At 43.6% G+C, this 20,264-nt stretch overlaps 1 protein-coding gene across 1 annotated transcript in view; it reads right to left on the reverse strand.

The window, feature by feature from the left end:
• The window catches only part of LOC124722248 (sodium-dependent transporter bedraggled), a 733,406-nt gene that overhangs the window by 525,334 nt on the left and 187,808 nt on the right, over positions 1–20,264 (reverse strand). The window lies entirely within an intron of this gene.

Here is a 20,264-nt window from a genome sequence, read left to right on the forward strand (position 1 = left end):
CATTGCAAGTGTCCCGTGTGTTTTATACTTTTTCTATGCGTCTTATTATGTGGACAAAACTGAAGTTGCTAACATTTTATCTTTTTTACAATATAGCTTAGACTTCATCTCCTCACAGACATCGAGATGATTAGAAAATATTTGGATTTAGCGTTGAGTGGTCGTGTGGAGATCGGGCACTTGCTCATTTGGACAAAGGTGGGGAACGAAATCTTCAGTGTCTTTTTTCCAACGCAATCTCCCTGCGTTTGGCTGATGCTTTCTTAGGGGAGCTGTGGGGAAACCTTAATCTAGATTGCCGCACTGGGATTTGTACCGCACTCCTCTAAATTACGGTGGCATGCTTCCAACCATACGGTCATTTGCTCGATATTTCAAAAGAGTAAGCGGATATGTACAAAGTGAGATTACGCGCTACAATACGCTAGTCTCAAGATTAGTCTCAAGAACAGTCTCAAGGGCAGTTTTGCGTAACTATGTCGTTATTCTGGATGTGCTGTTCTCAGCATCTCAGAATTATGGAAATATGGGAAAAATTATTTTCTTATCAGCTACATTTGTGTCTTAGCCTTACAGAAACTAGGCAGTGCACTGCCACATAACGTATGGTTTACTATTGGATAGGCGGATGACAACTACGTGGAAGCAACGTGCTAAGAACTGAGCCTCAGAGTACATTTCTCCATGATATCTCGTTTCCACAGATGACTGGTTGCTGTGTGGCTCGATAGCTACACGAATAACGTATGAGAGTCCTTTCTGGGAAATTCTTCTGTTTCATTTTCAAAAACAACAAATCTAAATGAAACGTATCCAACACACACACACACACACACACACACACACACACACACACACATACACCATTCAAATCAGTATGAAGTCGCATGGCAAAGTGTACACATGTATGTAGTAAGCGATAAACTTTTTTCCTTTCACCATTTTGTGTGGGTTGTCACTGAGAATAAGTTTTCTGAACGTTTGTAGTTATGTGTAAAGTTTATGGCAAGTCACTATGTACTATCATTTCCAGGTACTTGATGACTAAAGTACGGGTATTCGCGCGTCGCTGGCTACGCTGCTTTTTCTCCACCCTCTTTGACAGGTAGGTGTTTCTTATCCCCAGACACTAGGTGGTGTGTGTACGAAGTTTGGTTGAAATCGGTCACGTGGTTTAGGAGACATAGAACATACACATATACGTATTTACTTTTATAATATACCAGGTGATCAAAGTCAGTATAAATTTGAAAACTGAATAAATTACGGAATAATGTCGATAGAGAGGTACAAATTGACACACATGCTTGGAATGACATGGGGTTTTATTAGAACCAAAATAATACAAACGTTCAAAAAATGTCCGACAGATGGCGCTTCATCTGATCAGAATAGCAATAATTAGCATAACAAAGTAAGACAAAGCAAAGATGATGTTCTTTACAGGAAATGCTCAATATGTCCACCATCATTCCTCAACAATAGCTGTAGTCGATGAATAATGTTGTGAACAGCACTGTAAAGCATGTCCGGAGTTATGGTGAGGCATTGGCGTCGGATGTTGTCTTTGAGCATCCCTAGAGATGTCGGTCGATCACGATACACTTGCGACTTCAGGTAACCACAAAGCCAATAATCGCACGGACTGAGGTCTGGGGACCTGGGAGGCCAAGAATGACAAAAGTAGCGGCTGAGCACACGGTCATCACCAAACGACGCGTGCAAGAGATCCTTCACGCGTCTAGCAACATGGAGTGTTTTTTTTTGTTCTAATAAAACCCCATGTCATCCAAGCATGTCTGTCAATTTTTACCTCTCTATGTACATTATTCCGTGGTTTATTAAGTTTTCAAATTTATACTGACTTTTTGATCACCCGGTATATGCATATGCTGGCCAGGGTGGCCGAGCGGTTCTAGGCGCTACAGTCTGGAACCGCGCGACCGCTGCGGTCGCAGGTTCTAATACTGCCTCGGGCATGGATATGTGTGATGTCCTTAGGTTAGTTAGGTTTAAGTAGTTCTAAGTTCTAGGGGACTAATGACCTCAGAAGTTAAGACCCATAGTGCTCAGAGCCATTTGAACCATATATATGCATATTGTGTATTTTCGTTACGTACTATGTTTGATATTATTCATCTTGTAAACAGCAACTTAACATGTCCGGAGGACGATATAGATGATGAGAGCTCGCTAGCTAATTATCACGCAACGTCATAACTGAAGATAGTATGTGTGTTGATAGTATCTTTGTTTCTAATGTTTGATTTCCTTCACACTCGTGTCTTTTGTCGTCGCTAGTCCAATTCACTGAGTGTTTCTGTCTGTGAACCGGAAGTAAAGAAGGCACGCTGGAGTTTATAAAGAACTACTGAGTTAAACAGGAAATCCACCTCAGAAGATTATCTCAATAAAAATATGAGAGCAGATGATTAACTTACTCCATTTGAAAGCTAGTCAGTATGTATAAACCGATAAAATTTGCGTAAATTGAGAGTGTAAATAATTTATTGAGATGCAAACGCTTGAAAGTGACGGTGAATTTCTGTGTTAGGTTTGATTACGAAACACCGCGGCTATACATTGCTTAGGGTATTGGATTAGCGAAATTCAGATACTAATCCGAACATCCAGATTTGTGTGTTCAGAGGTTTCCTCAAATCATTTAAGAGTAACACTGGGATTAGACCTTTTGGATTTCTTTCACGTTCTTGTCAAATTGGAGCTTGTGCTCCGTCTCTAATCACTTCAGCGTCCACAGGACGCAAAATCCTGACTTTCTTTCCATTCCTCCTTCAGTACTTTTAGAAAATCTGTACGAATTAGCTCGTCTAATTTTGAAGCTCTTGTTATCGTTTTCTCTTTGCGAAATTAGCGCGGTTTTTCTAATGCCACCTACTACAAAACACCGAATGATTTTCTTTTCCTTATTTCCCCAGACAAGTTTCAACAGCTATTTCTGGAAAATGTGGGTTTTGAATGGTTCCATATTATTGTTTTCGGGCTAAAAATTTCAGTATGCACGAGTGGTTTTGATGTCATGTCTCGCGCTTAAGGTCATCGTTTAAGATTTGGATTTAACAGGTGGTACGTTGTACATTTTCAGCACAATCACTTACAGTATAGAAGTAAGTGATCTAATTCTGTTATTTTTATTCGTACGAAAATAATATAGTGAAAATTAAATTTCATATGTGTTCGCAAGACACGGAGCGCGTGAGGTTCTATCCCAGACTAACGTGCAGTACCCTATAATCAGTAGGACGGGGCTCTTTTTAAGGCACTCGATTCGCGGATGAGCAACGTTTTATTAAGTTCCTTCCAATGCACCTGAGTCTGACATCTACTATTCCAACAACTACATTCATTTCACGGGAGATTTAATGAAATACAGCTGAATTTCGTAGTCATTTACAACTTCCCGCACATAGCAATAATAGAAATTACACTCCTGGAAATGGAAAAAAGAACACATTGACACCGGTGTGTCAGACCCACCATACTTGCTCCGGACACTGCGAGAGGGCTGTACAAGCAATGATCACACACACGGCACAGCGGACACACCAGGAACCGCGGTGTTGGCCGTCGAATGGCGCTAGCTGCGCAGCATTTGTGCACCGCCGCCGTCAGTGTCAGCCAGTTTGCCGTGGCATACGGAACTCCATCGCAGTCTTTAACACTGGTAGCATGCCGCGACAGCGTGGACGTGAACCGTATGTGCAGTTGACGGACTTTGAGCGAGGGCGTATAGTGGGCATACGGGAGGCCGGGTGGACGTACCGCCGAATTGCTCAACACGTGGGGCGTGAGGTCTCCACAGTACATCGATGTTGTCGCCAGTGGTCGGCGGAAGGTGCACGTGCCCGTCGACCTGGGACCGGACCGCAGCGACGCACGGATGCACGCCAAGACCGTAGGATCCTACGCAGTGCCGTAGGGGACCGCACCGCCACTTCCCAGCAAATTAGGGGCACTGTTGCTCCTGGGGTATCGGCGAGGACCATTCGCAACCGTCTCCATGAAGCTGGGCCACGGTCCCGCACACCGTTAGGCCGTCTTCCGCTCACGCCCCAACATCGTGCAGCCCGCCTCCAGTGGTGTCGCGACAGGCGTGAATGGAGGGACGAATGGAGACGTGTCGTCTTCAGCGATGATGGTCGTATGCGTGTTTGGCGCCGTGCAGGTGAGCGCCACAATCAGGACTGCATACGACCGAGGCACACAGGGCCAACACCCGGCATCATGGTGTGGGGAGCGATCTCCTACACTGGCCGTACACCACTGGTGATCGTCGAGGGGACACTGAATAGTGCACGGTACATCCAGACCGTCATCGAACCCATCGTTCTACCATTCCTAGACCGGCAAGGGAACTTGCTGTTCCAACAGGACAATGCACGTCCGCATGTATCCCGTGCCACCCAACGTGCTCTAGAAGGTGTAGGTCAACTACCCTGGCCAGCAAGATCTCCGGATCTGTCCCCCATTGAGCATGTTTGGGACTGGATGAAGCGTCGTCTCACGCGGTCTGCACGTCCAGCACGAACGCTGGTCCAACTGAGGCGCCAGGTGGAAATGGCATGGCAAGCCGTTCCACAGGACTACATCCAGCATCTCTACGATCGTCTCCATGGGAGAATAGCAGCCTGCATTGCTGCGAAAGGTGGATATACACTGTACTAGTGCCGACATTGTGCATGCTCTGTTGCCTGTGTCTATGTGCCTGTGGTTCTGTCAGTGTGATCATGTGATGTATCTGACCCCAGGAATGTGTCAATAAAGTTTCCCCTTCCTGGGACAATGAATTCACGGTGTTCTTATTTCAATTTCCAGGAGTGTATTTGTTTCCAAACACGAAAGCGATAATTCAGATTTGATGTGAATAATCGGTTTGTAGCTAACTAAGTGGTATTTCTAAGCTTATCTATGCAAAAATTTCACGAACTTACGAATACCGAATTCATCAACGAGAATAGCATGCTCTTTCATTGTCATACCGGACTGCCACTCAGCGTGAGCGCTGAGGTTCCTTTGCGCCTGCGGCTGCGCCTTTGCTTGGGTGAAAGCTGCGCGGCTGAGGCGATGTCCTCAGCTGCGCTCACGACGTCACGTTCAAGGAATCGATCTGGGTGAGGCTCAAGAAATTCCCGCGGAAACTAGGCAACTACCTTGGCCCACTAACGATGCGTCCTCGATCGAATGAACTGACTTTGCGGCGGAATCGATCTGAGAGTTAAATAAAGAACCGATGTTTCGTTTGTGGCTTTCTCCCAACTCCCAACATTCGCGAGAGCTGTCAAAGTTAGTCTCGGATCTCTCGGACACGTTTTAACTAACTAATTTGTTACATGTTCGGTAGGTGATTTTGCAAGATATATCGCGTGACGTATAACAAGTCAGTTTATAGGCATTAACTTAAAAGTCTGAAGACTTTTACAGATGAGTTTACATAACCGAGAAGACTATTTAGCTCGGTAAGACAAATACGCAACTTGCACAAAATAAGCTACAAGTATATAAAGAAAGGTCTGTCCCTGGTAGCTGAGTGGTCAGCGCGAAAGAATGTCAATCCTGAAGACCCCGGGATCGATTCCCGGCTGGGTAGGGGATTTTCTCCGCTCAGAGACTCGGTGTTATGTTGTCCTAATTATCATCATTTCATCCCCATCGACGTGCAAGTCGCCGAAGTGGCGTCAAATCGAAAGACTAGCAGCCGGCGAACGGTCTACCCGACGGGAGGTCCTAGTCAGACGACATTTTTTTTTATCTAAAGAAAGGGTCTTCTATGAAACATCTTTGCTACCAGTCTGCCATTTAATATCAGTGGGTAAGCGATGAAAGATTTTGGTAGCACCATTATTTACCAGTTTCGAGGCTATAAGAAATTTTAATGGAGAGTAATTAAAGTCAATTTTTTTCTTGCAGCATTATCGCTATGTATGCCATTATACCTTCGGAACTGTAACAAATTACTTGGAACACATTTCGTGAGAGAAAATGCCTACTGCGTTGCTGTATTAAAACTCGCAACTCCTTAAACAATTATCTACCTAGATGATAAGGGTAAGCATCATTAATTTTACGACAGAGTTTTGTGTAACGAAGACATACTTCCTTCAAAATGAGTTAGCCCAGAACAAAGCTGTGCGTGGACTTACTGAACGAAAATAAAAAAAAAGTTGATTTGTCTCTCTCCAATAAAGTCAAGTAGTTGGAACGAAAATTATTTGCCTCTGTCATTCACATAACGGTATATTAGAGAAACCAACACTTTTCGTGTAAGTCAACCTGCAAATAGAGCTATATCACCCGCGTGTTCAAAACAAAACACGCTAGTCTCGAATAACGAATTTCATTTTAACTTCCAGATGATATAGTTGTTCTGTCGTTACCACTACAAGAAAATGCGCGTTTTTTTAACAGACACGTTTCGCTTTGTTGCGGTAAAGCATTACCAGTAGTCGGTAATTACAGATATTTACAATTTCATTTGTTTCTAAGATCGAACAACAGTTCGTTAAAAATTTATTGGATTTTACGTACGGTAATTGCTGGTCGGTTTCTCGCCTACATCACGAAATCCAGTCTGCTAGCGCGTCTTTGGTGTCTTTCTTCATTAGACACTGATACTTGTAGCCTAACTTTGCGTTTCTCTGCAGAACTACGGATTTCTTACGTTTTACACAGCACACTTTTTCGTACACCACTATTTACTGTTTACTTTTATGCTTGTAAGTGTGCATGTGTTTTGTAGTGTTGCCTGTCTAACATTGCCGCTAGTTTGTCTTCGACCTACACCATTTTTTAGTTAATTATATGTGTTATTCTATTTCATTTCGTTGCTTTGTATTTATATACTGCGTGAGAGTAATGAAGAAGTGATTTTTTTTTAAATAGGTGGGCAGGCAGAAGCGAAGATGAGTGGACGTAAGTGCATAGTAGTGTGATGAAGAGAGAGGATCAGGAGGTGAAATGAAATTGGTGAGGTAGGGAGGCGAATTCGACTTGCTGTTTCGACGATCCAACCAAGACTGGTTCAAATGGCTCTGAGCACCATGTGACTCAACTTCTGAGGTCATCAGTCCCCTAGAACTTAGAACTACTTAAACCTAACTAACCTAAAGACATCACACACATCCATGCCCGAGGCAGGATTCGAACCTGCGACCGTAGCGGTCGCGCGGTTCCAGACTGTAGCGCCTAGAACCGCTCGGCCACTTCGGCCGGCCCAACCAAGACTGGATCCGCTTTCATCACAAATTCAGGCACACACGTCACACTAAACATGGAAATGTCAGAAAATTACGAATTTTGAACCGTGCCCATTTTTCTGTTGTTTATTTCCTTTTTGGATGATCAATTTGAATACAACAGTTTTTTAAATTTGCGCTTGCATGTTGACTAGTGTTCTATCGTCATTTGTACGTCGAAATATTTTGAATATCAGAACGTTCAAAATGAATTAAAAGCAATACAGATGGAAACAGTTAAACTTTAACTAAGTAATTCGTGAACTAATTTGTAAAAAAAATATGTCGTAGTGAAATACATATATTTGGTCAGCTCCAATAACCACACACGAAGCCGTGGTAATTTATAAACTAGTTGTAATTGTACTTTCACCATCTTTGGATAATATAAATGTGTGATAATTTTTTTAATGTGTAACACTGATGTACTCGAAGGACACACTTATTATTACTCTATTATGTTGTTATTATTATTATTATTATTATTATTATTGCTGTTGTTGTAACTAATAGTTGCAATAAGTAGATAATAAATAAATAATAAATAGATATCGTGGGCCGTTTTTGGGGCCAGGTATGAGAAGTTATGAGGAGGGAAAGGAAAACAGGGTGTGGGGGCGAGCAAAATAATTAATGTTTCAAAAGGGGAGCTCAACGGGAAAAGTTTGAGAAGCCTTGTTCTAGAGTACGTGTCGTATGTAACAACGGCATCTCATAAATAAATAAGATGTTTCTGTCAAATCTCGAGCTTCCGCTCGTCCCGCGATCTAGTGACAGGTATTACGCTGTAATTTATTCTGGCGAGCACTTTTCGATATGTTTGGTGAAATCTAAAATCGGCTAAGAACTTCAACAGATTTTTGGTAACAACATTTCCCCGCTATCTATTACATGCATATATGCTTGAAGTCAGATTACGAAATCTTGCATAGGCAATTATCTTCCTCTTGTCTTGAAGGTAAAATATGCAAAATTTCATCAAGATCGAGATAAAACTGGAGATTTGTATGAATTGCAGACAAACTATCCTTTATGTATATAGATAGGTATCGTTGACGTCAATCTGTTGTGGAGTTATAGAACATGTTTTATGCTCAAGAACTGCGGAATTTTTGGAGAACGAACATCTCCTCTATAAAAATCAACAGTGATTCCACAGAGATCTCCCGACACAGCTCGCTCTGTTCCTCCTCGAGCTCCACAGCACTGTATACTACGGTGCTCAGGCAGATGCCGTGTTCCTTGACTAGAGAAAGGAATTTGACACCGTTCCGCACTGTCGTTTAGTGAAAAAATACGAGCTTACCGACTATCGTACCAGGTTTTCGACTGGAATCAAATCTACATGACAGAGAGAACTCAACAAGTCGCTCTAACGGAAACAAGTCGACAGATGTAAAGGTAATTTCTAGAATACTCTAAGAAAGTGTGTTAGGACCGTTACTGTTCACAGTTCATATAAATGATCTGGTAGAAAGCGTCGGAATCTCTTTAAGACTGTTAGCAGATGATGTGGTTGTTTGTAAGAAAGTAACAATGACAGAAGACAGAATCGAGTTACAGAATGACCCGCGGAGGATTGAGGAATGGTACAGGCTCTGGCAGTTGACCCTCAACGTAAATACCTGTACATGCAACATATTGCGAGTACATCTGAAGAGAAATCCACTACTGTACAACTACACTATCGATGACAAATTGCTGGAAACAGTAGCTACCGCGAAACACATAGGAGTAACTATACAGAGCGACCTTAAGTGGAATGACCACATAAAATAAACAGCTGGAAAATCAGATGCGAGACGGATTCGTAGGAATAATCTTAAGCAAATGTAACTTATCCACGAAGGAAGTGGCTTACATGGCGCTTGTTCCACCGATTCTTGAGCACTGCCGGCCGAAGTGGCCGTGCGGTTAAAGGTGCTGCAGTCTGGAACCGCAAGACCGCTACGGTCGCAGGTTCGAATCCTGCCTCGGGCATGGATGTTTATGATGTCCTTAGGTTAGTTAGGTTTAACTAGTTCTAAGTTCTAGGGGACTAATGACCTCAGAAGTTGAGTCCCATAGTGCTCAGAGCCATTTCAACCATTTTTTTTTCTTGAACACTGTTCATCAATCTGCGATCCTTACCAGGTAGGACTGATAGAAGAGGCAGAGAAGATCCAACGAAGAGCGGTGCGTTTCGTCACAGGTTAGTTTAGTCGGCGCGAGAGCGTTACAGAGATGCTCAACAAACTCCAGTGGCTGACGTTATAACGGAGGCGCTGTGCATCGCGGGGAGATTTGCTACTGAAATTTCCAGTGATACTTTCCAGGAAGTGTAGGAAAACATATTATTGCCTCCCACATACATCTAGCGAAATGACCAGACTTACAGACAATAATTCATCCCACGCGCCATTCGCCAGAGGAACTAGGAAGGTGGGATTAGTTACTGGTACCGGAAGTACCGTACGCCACACACCGTTGGGTGGCTTGTGGAGTATGATGTAGATGTGGAACTTACCTTTCTGTTGGACATCGTCCACTTTCACCTACCAAGGAATGGTGTATGGTGAACTGCATCTTACGGACTGTCTGTATTACCAGTTGATGACAATACGGTACAATATCGATGGCCTTACTGGAATCTAGGAAGTCACAATCGACATGTTTTTCTGCAATTACTTAATACACGGGCGTGCTGAAATATAACGCTTCAAAAATTTTTCTGCGAAAACTCTAAAGGCCTGAGAGGAGTGGGGTCGCCCCCGAAAAGGTTGGGGTCGCCCCCGAGAGGGGTGTTGTCACGCCAGAGAAGGGCGGGGGTGGGGGTAGGGCTTGGGGCGCAGAGTGTAACAGAGTGCCTGCTTTCATTGAACTACTTATACTTCGTTTATCTAAGAAAAAACTTCCGGTGAAAAACAAACTTTACTGACATTCTGCATCATTATTCTACATATTTATTTCTCAACATATGCAGTCTGGCGACAAACACATTTCTCCCAACGAGTGACCAGTTTCCAGAATGGGATTATCACTCTGCAGCGGAGTGTACGCTGATATGAAACTTCCTAGCAGATTAAAACTGTGTGCCGGACCGAGACTCGAACTCGGGACCTTTGCCTTTCACGGGCAGGTGCTCTACCATCTGAGTAAGCTACCCAAGCACGACTCACGGCCCGTCCTCAGAGCTGTACTTCCGCCAGTACCTCGCCTCCTACGTTCCAAACTTTACAGAAGTTCTCCTGCGAACCTTGCAGAACTAGCACTACTGGAAGAAAGGATACTGCGGAGACATGGCTTAGCCACAGCCTGGGAGATGTTTCCAGAATGAGATTTTCACTCTGCACCGGAGTGTGCGCTGATATGAAACTTCCTGGCAGATTAACACTGTGTGCCGGACCGAGACTCGAACTCGGGACCTTTGCCTTTCGCGGGCAAGTGCTCTACCATCTGTGGCTAAGCCATGTCTCCGCAATATCCTTTATTTCAGGAGTGCTAGTCCTGCAAGGTTCGCAAGAGAGCTTCTGTAAAGTTTGGAAGGTAGGAGACGAGGTACTGGCGGAAGTAAAGCTGTGAGGACGAGTCGTGAATCGTGCTTGGGTAGCTCAGAAGGTAGAGCACTTGCCCGCGAAAGGCAAAGGTCCCGAGTTCGAGTCTCGGTCCGGCACACAGTTTTAATCTGCCAGGAAGTATCAGTGACTAGTTTGTTGATGAAATCACTGTAGGATGAATTTGTTGAGGAAGACGTTATCTCGCCTCTGCCTGCACCGTTTCTTCACTCTCAAAGTGAAGTCCAAGAAGGTGTTCTTAAATTTTGGAAACGATGAAAATCAGATGGGGCCAAGTCGGAACTCTATAGAGGATGATCGATGACAGATGTCGCAGCGGTTGTGTGTGGTCTGGGATTGCTATGCTAAAGAAGATGTTGCTTCATGTATGCACGTGCTCTTCGAATTCTAAACTCGATTACAGTATACTGTTTCCCACGCACCGACATAGTTACGTTAAATATTTCCATGTTACGCGCTACAATTCGGACCCCTGTATCGGCAGGAGGTTGAATCTCGCGCTAGTAATATGCACGATGTGTAGTACCTCAAGCAATATTGACAATACAATGAAAAATTTGGTGGCATTACATTTTCGGCACTGCCTCTTATTTACGAGATACGGTGTGTGAAAAAGCGAGCCGAGTTTCACACGAGTGACAGGAGTGCAGGCGGCACTGGTGTTATGTAAATTAGCGCGCGGGCGCGAGCGTGCCACGTGCCAAGACCCGTTCCTTAGTTCCCACGATAGCTGCAGGCTTTTAAAGAAACAGCGGAAGCCCGCTAGCCGCTCGGCTTCGTGCACAACGGTTCTGGCAACGGGGCGCGCTAACCTGCCGTATCACTCATTTCCTAGACACATATTGCTTTGTGCCTATTACTTTGCTTTTACATCCAGGATGTAAGCGTGCAGTCTCGCGATAAGGAATTACACATAACCATTTCTTCTCCCTAATACTATCCAAATTCGGTGATAAAATTTCTTGGTTCAAATGGCTCTGAGCACTATGGGACTGAGGTCATCAGTCCCCTAGAACTTAGAACTACTTAAACCTAACTAACCTAAGGACATCACACACACCAATGCCCGAGGCAGGATTCGAACCTGCGACCGAAGTGGTCGCGCGGTTCCAGACTGTACCGCGTAGAACCGCTCGGCCACCCTGGCCGGCTAAAATTTCTTGCATCGCGAAGTTACGATTGCACTATGCTCTGTTTATCTTAAGTAACACGGTCGTAACATTGCGGTATGTATTCCTGCAGTTTGTTGTGAAACGTCCTCTTAGAAAAATTAATGAATTACTGTGCTGATAAACCTCTTACATTACTTAATTTTCAAACAGCTGAGCAGAACTGAACGTACTCAGACATTTCGCTCTTTCACTGTTCTGATCAACGCTAAACTGACACACAATATTTTTAGCGCAACGCAATCTGACTTTTAATAATCCCTACAAAAGAATGGCCCTGACTAACAATAACCTATACCTTTCACAAATCACTTACTTCACAAAAATCTTCGTTACTCAAACTACTGCAATACAGCGAGCGCCAATACTACCAGCTAAATAAAAGATTCAAGCTACTGAAAGCACTAACTACTGATGGGCAGCCGGCCGAAGTGGTCGTGCGGTTCTAGGCGCTCCAGTCTGGAGCCGCGAGACCGCTACGGTCGCAGGTTCGAATCCTGCCTCGGGCTTGGATGTGTGTGATGTCCTTAGGTTAGTTAGGTTTAAGTAGTTCTAAGTTCTAGGGGACTAATGACCTCAGAAGTTGAGTCCCATAGTGCTCAGAGCCATTTGAACCATTTGAACTGATGGGCATAGTTAGCAAATGAAAGATTTTGATAGAGAACAAACAATGTATTTACCTTAGTAGTGTTCAAAAGTCATAATATCTATATCAGTCCATGATATCCAATACTACAAATTTACTGTCTCTGTCCAGATCATCCGCTCTGAAAACTCCGCCATCTCACTCCCCACATACACCACTGCTGGCGGCTCACCTCCAACTGCGCAACGCTACGCGCTGTTAACAGCCAACTGCCCAACACTACAATAGCAAATTCCAACAATGCCACCCAGCCACAGACTGCACACAGCACAGCCAGTGATTTTCATACAGAGCGCTAGGTGGTGGTGGCGTTACCAATATAAGAACCTAAACAGCCTATTTACAGTTGTTACGTCATTGGATTCGCCTTCCCGCGGAATGTATATCACGCCCTGTCGAACGTAACTGTGTACGATTATAAGGGTACATTATAGCCCAATAGAGAGAACTCTGTAAAAGCGGGTTGGGTTGGAAAGGATGGAGCAATTTTGATTTTCTGGTATGTTTTATGTACTACCCCTCTCGTTCAAAATCCAAGTTTTAGGCGTTCTCCCCATTATGCGTTATCCGCCATCTCGAAAAAACCGCTAAGAAATAGTCCTTTTTTTCAATGTTTTCCCAGTATCTCGCTCCCAGTGCATTTTATGCAAAAATACGTCATTATCAGTTTTAAAGAGCATTAAATTTCCTGTAAGGTTCATGTATAGCGATCTGGAAAATTCGGAACAGTTAGTGAGATACGAGGCTCAAGAAATTGCAAGATGTTAGATATGGCAGTGGTTTCACCTTTAATAACTTTAGTCCAGTTTTGTGCATAATGCATAATAACCGGATTGTACAGCATCTGATTTCCTTCATGATTAACGAGAAGTATTTGTAGTTAACGAACAACTTGAAAGACTAGAGGAAACTGGCAGTACTGTGAGTTCAGTATTTCTGCGTGGTCACATAAAAAAGAAAAAAAGCTGTTGAACCAGAAAGGATGTGAAATTGACAGCTTCATCTTGACACGGTTCAAAAAATGATCCCATATTTTCACGCTAGAGATCACTTCCGCGATACCAAATTTGCTCAACTGTATATGCAAGATATGCTGATTATTGAGGATAAAACGGATCCATTAGAATTTTAAAAAACTCGCAACTGGTGACTATTTCACAATCAGACGCTCTGACAAGTTTTGGTCTGGGAGATAATCGAATGTGACAATTGAGCAAACTCATATAAACAATGAAGAGTTACGTTGGGCTGATTCGTGGACAGCGTTCTGAGGTTACCTGCATTGCAAACTGTTGGTGATGAAATTGACAACTTCTGCAGATGTGAATCGGCTGCTACAGAACAACATACTGACGTGAGACGTTCTCGTATCACCATGGATAATAGTGAAGTTAATAAACCAACTCAGTGGTTTTCCAGCTACAATGCTCTTCCAACTCTTAAATACTTAATGTGAATAAGCAATGGTGTGATTGGAGGTATAGACGTCAACTGCATCTGTCTTGTGAGACTTGTTCTAGAGGAATGATTAGAATTGTGAACAGAAATTCTGAGAACATGTATTTCCGACGTAAATATGCAGTGGTGGCCCTGGCAGTAGTTGCTAACCACATAAACACGAAGAAAAGAAAAGTAGCTGTCGATCACCTCATGCTTTTTCATATGATGATCGTCTCCAAGCAGTCTTGCTCCCTTTTCATTGTCACGTCTTTTTTCCCCCTGAGGAAGGCATTCGCAAAGGACAGTGTCCACATATTGCTCTGCCTTACGCCCTTACCAAGTGGCACAGAAATGGGAAAGAGCAAAGTTGATTTAGTAGATGGTGGCTACCTCCTACACAGAGTTCACTGTAATCAGAGAGAATGTTTCTCTGCTATGTTTAAAAGATTTGTGACCTACGTATAGCAGCATCATGGTCAAAATGCTGTGGTTGTCTTCCATGGGTGCCCCACAGAAGAAAATAAAAGGAGCACAAAAAGCAGCGAAGGAGCTCCTCATTCCAGGCTACAAACTTGCGCAGAAGTCCTCTTTGTGGTACCATGTTTCCGCAGATGCCAAAGGATAAATTGTTATCGAATGAAAAAACAATAAAACCAAATCCCATGCTATCTCATTGCTTCAGAAGGAATTTCAGTGGGTACAAATGGTCACCAAGCAGGCGACAGAAGATGCAGATGTGTTAATTGCAAACATAATGGCTTGAAGATGATACTACATTCAGTACGAAAAACGAACCTATAATATTTGAGTACAGCAATAGCAGTGTCCCTCTTGACACACGTCGATTAAATATCTAGGCTTAACGTTGCAAGACAACATGAAATGGATTGAGCATGTAAGGATTGTAGGAAGAAAGACGAGAGGTAGACTTCGGTTTGTTGGGAGAACGTTAGGAAAGTGTGGTTCATCTCTAAAGGAGACCACGTATAGGGCGCTAGTGCGACCCACTGTTTAATACTGCTCGAGTGTTTGGGATCTGCACTGGGTAGGATTAAAGGAAGTCATCGCAGCAATTAAGAGGCAAGCTGCTACATTTGTAGGCTCGAACAGCACGCAAGTGTTGCTTCGGGACCTCAAATGGGTCTCACTGGAGGGAAGGAGACCTTCTTTTCGAGGAGCACGGTTGGGAAATTTTAGAAAACCGGGCTTTGAGGCTGACTGCCGAACATTTCTACTGCCGCCAACTTACATTTCGCGTAAGGCCATGTAGATGAGATTAGAGAGACAGACAGTTGTTTATCCCTCGCTCTATCTGCGAGTGGAACAGGAAAGGAAATGACTAGTAGTGATAGTAAGTACTCTCCGCCACGCACCATACGGTGGCTCGCGGAGTATGTATGTAGATGATGATGTAGATTACTATTTTTGATTGAGGATAGTATTTGCAGTTTGGAGTGCAACATTTCTCGATGTGTATAGTATGGAGTTGTAAGTAGGCTGTTTAGATTTTTATGTTGGTAATGCCACGTAGCGCTCTGTATGAAAATCATTGGCTGTGCTGTGTGCAGTCTGTGGCTGGTTGACATTGTTGGAATATTCGCTTGTGTAGTGATGGACAGTTGGATGTGAACAGCACGTAGCGTTGCGCAGCTGGAGGTGAGCCGCCAGCAGTGGTGGATGTGGGGAGAGAATGCCAGAGTTTTGAAAGGTTACTATAAGCGGACGATCTGGACGTGTGTCCGCCAGAAAAAGGAAATTTTTAAAGATGGATGTCATGAATTTTTATATATATATATATATATATATATATATATATATATATATATATATATGACTTTTGAACATTATTGAGGTAAATACATTGTTTGTTCTCTATCAAAATCTTTCATTTGCTAACTATGCCTATCAGTAGTTAGTCCCTTCAGTAGTTAGAATCTCTTATTTAGCTATCTGTATTGGCGCTCGCTGTATCGCAGTAGTTCGAGTAACGAAGATTTTTGGGAGGTAAGTGATTCATGAAAGGCATAGGTTATTGTTAGTCAGGGCCATTCTCCATTCTTTTGTAGGGATTATTGAAAGTCAGACTGCGTTGCGCTAATATATTGTGTGTCAGTTTAGTGATGATCAGACTAAGTAAAGAGAGAACTGTCTGACTACGTTCAGTTTTACTCAGCTATCTTTTCATCAAATAACGTAGAAGTTTACTAGCACAGTCATTCATAATTTTTCTAAGGGGACGTATCAGAGTAAACAGAAATATTTTGTATGAAACTTGAAAGAAATAAAATCCTCTATAATATCGGTTATTATGTATTGTGCAAAAACAAAACTGCATTAAAAAAGTTATGAAAGCGAAATTACTGACATATGTAACTTTTTGAGACTTTTTGACATTTCTGCAGGTTTTCAGAAGCTAGTAACTCAGTAGCTGTTCCGAATTTTCCTACATGTTGTACATGAAAATTGCAGGAAATTTAACGCTCTTTAAACAGATACTGACATATTTTTGCCCAAAATCCACTGGAAAGGAGTTACTGAGGAAATACTGAGAAATGGGCCATTTCTTGGCGGTTTTTTCAAGGTGGCGGATAACGCACATGGGGCAAAAGGTCTAAAACTTGGATTTTCCACGACTGGGCCAATACGTCAAAATATCCTAAAATCAAAATTACTCCACCTTTCGTAATCCAAAATGTTATCTCTACTGCGATATTATCGCTACATCAACCCGACTAGCACACACGCCTTGCTGCCGAATTCTTCTGTAGCTGCACCTTTCGCTCTACGAGAGGATTCAGATGGGAATACTTTTTACTACGGAACACGAAGCAACTTTATATTCATACCGTAGGGCAAGGCCATACGCATAATATTGACGTGACAGAGGAAGATAGGCCGTGCGGTTCTGGGCGCTTCAGTCTGGAACAGCGTGACCGCTCCCGTCGCAGGTTCGAATCCTGCCTCGGGCATGGATGTGTGTGATGTCCTTAGGTTAGTTAGGTTTAAGTAGTTCTAAGTTCTAGGGGGCTAATGACCACAGATGTTAAGTCCCATAGTGCTCAGAGCCATTTGAACCATTTGAATGAGGAAGATACTGATTTATGAGCTTTGAAACAAGAAGTACGTGGTTAAAAATTTGACATGGTGATAGTAAAAACAGTAAAGATTTTCGGTGTTGTAGCACGCCTCAATGTATCATTCGCGCTACAATACAACAAAATAGATAACACATAACTAGGCCTGTTTCTATCGGTGTTACAACTGGTCGATGTGCAGTGCTACCATCGACTAATCGCTGCTCGTGCGTTTGTTTACGCTATGGTTGAACGTAAGCGACCTCTACTACAAGGCTGCGTTCTCAGTGGCACCGACAACGATCGTCAGACGTCGTCGCCACACGTCGCTCATAACATCGGCCGATAGCGTGATTACAGTTCGCCCAATATTCTCCGTCAGTTTTTGGCGGGGTCAAAGACGTTAGGTTACGTTAGAATCTATTCTGTGTATCAAGTGGGTTAGATTTTAACCTCGTAATGTCGGACGCATACCACAACGCCTCTGTGCTTGGAGATTGGTGCTGCATTACGGCTATTTCTGTTAAAAAGATATCGAACGCATGTGAATGAGCCGTATCTCTCTCGAACAGAACGTGGCAAGTACTCTACATTCCGTCCTCAGTTCTCGGGATAACCATACAAGTTTTATTAATATATGAGATGACGGGAGAAACGTTCTGTTACATGCTCTAGATGATTCGTGGTGACTCTGAAAAGTAATATTTCGAACAACCTGTTTCGATGTGTTTATTTTAAGTTGTACAGACGTACGTCAATTAATCTTCAATGAATATCATATAGCATAAGTGTGAAAGACAAGCATGAAGTTTATCATAAGATACCCTAAATGTAAATGTCGTGTGACTAGGGTAGACCGTTCGCCGGGTGCAAGTCTTTCGCTTTGACGCCACTTCGGTGACTTGGGCGTCGATGGGGATGAAATGATGATGATTAGGACAACACAACACCCAGTCCCTGAGCGGAGAAAATCTCCGACCCAGCCGGCAATCGAACCCGGGCCCTTAGGATTGACATTCTGTCACGCTGACCACTCAGCTACCGGGGGCGGATAAGATAACCTGAACACCTAGAGCACAGAAAAGTAGAAATACATACCGTTCACCACCTTTGCAGATTACTTCATACGACAATCACCACCCTACAGGCACAAAAATGCCAGTAAGCAGTAATAATAATTAGTAAACAGCTAATACCACCTTACCACAACCCAAAAAAAGATCCACTACAGTAACTATAAGCGCTAGACAAGCGATCTTTCTCACTTGAACAAATTATTTTTTGAGGTTGTAATTTACACCTAAAATTTCCAATAAAATTTTTTTCTACTTGTGGTTTCGAATAAAACTGCGACTTCAGTCCATGAATTCCGAAATACACTAATCAGCCAGAACATTATGACCACCTACCTAACAACCGGTATCTCCACCTTTGGCACGGATAGCAGCAGCATGAAAGTAATGATGATGATGATGATGATGATTGGTTTGTGGGGCGCTCAACTGCGCGGTTATCAGCGCCCGTACAAATTCCCAACCTTTGCTCAGTCCAAACTCACCACATTCATGAATGATGGTGAAATGGTGAGGACAACATAAACACCCAGTCATCTCGAGGCAGGTGAAAATACCTGACCCCGCCGGGAATCGAACCCGGGACCCCGTGCTCGGGAAGCGAGAGCGCGACCGCGAGAGCACGAGCTGCCGACAGGAAGCAATGAGGCCTCGATAGGTCGCTGGAGGGAGTTGGCACCACGCTACACGCACAAGTCACCCGATTCCCGTAAATTCCGGGGAGGGGGCGATGAGCTATGACGCCACGTTCACTCACATCCTAGATCTGTTCTTTCGGGTTCAGCTCTGACGATTTCTACATCAATTCGAACTAGCCACTGTGTTCCTCGAATCTCGCCATCACACTTCTTGCCTTGTGACATGGCGCAATAATTTGTTAAAAAATGCCACTGACGACGGGAAACATGAGCGTCATGAAGTCGTGTACGTGGTCTGCAACCAGTGTACGATAGTCTTTGGCCGTCATGGTACCCCTCACGAGCTCCACTGTACGCACGGATGCCTGCATGAATTTTCTCCTGAGCAAAATGAAGCCGCCACCAGCTTGTCTCCCTCCCGCCGCACAGATGTTTCCGTGAAAGATGACGGATTCAACAGGCCATGCAACTGCCACTGCGCCAGCGTCAAGTGCCGATGGTCACGTGCCCATTTCAGTCGTAGTTGCCGATGTCATAGTGTTAACATTGGCACATGCATGGTTCGTCGGCTGTGGAGGCCGATCGTTGGGAGTGTTTGGAGAAATGTGTCTTCAGACACGCTTGTACTCTGCCCAGCATTGAAGTCTGATGTTAGATCCGCCACAGTTCGCCGCCTGTCTTGTTTAACCAGTCTGCCCAGCCTACGTCGTCCGACATCTGTAATGAGGAGTGGCCGCCCATCCCCACGACTTCTGGACGTGGTTTCACCTTAGTTTCGCCACGTGTTGAAGGCACTCACCACAGAACTCCTCGAAAACTCGACAAGCCGTGCAGTTTCCAAAATGCTCGTGCCGAGTCTCCGGGCCAGCACAATCTGCCCTCGGTCAAACTCAGATTGATCGCGCGCCTTCCCCATTATACACTGATAATACATTCATCGGGCGTGTGTCTGACTAGCTTTCATTCCTCTTCAGGTGACGCTGCTATCGGCTGGATGGGTTTATATCGATATTAGGTCGCCGGTCATAGTGTTCTGTCTGATCAGTGTACGTCCCAGTTAAGATATTTTCATCCTCGGGATACCACAGACTAACTCTTTTCTTGAGCTAAACTTATCAATAAAATTATAAACAGCCGACCAGTTGCAATGGATAAAGAATTCTTTACCTAGGTTTCAACAAATTTAAATTTGTCTTCTTCAGAAGGTGGCAATTTTACATTAGTAAGGACTAATGTACCATCGCCGTTTTTACAAATGTCGGCATAGATCCATTTGTCAAAATTAAAATATAGCCCTAGAAATAGGGTTTGTCACGTAAATATAAATTAGTGCATGGATCTTGCAGAGCTCACAGTCCTTACTAATGTAAAATTTCCACCTTCTGAAGAAGACAAATTTAAATTTGTTGAAACCTAA

This window comes from Schistocerca piceifrons, chromosome X, assembly GCF_021461385.2.
Source record: "Schistocerca piceifrons isolate TAMUIC-IGC-003096 chromosome X, iqSchPice1.1, whole genome shotgun sequence".
NCBI lineage: Eukaryota > Metazoa > Arthropoda > Insecta > Orthoptera > Acrididae > Schistocerca > Schistocerca piceifrons.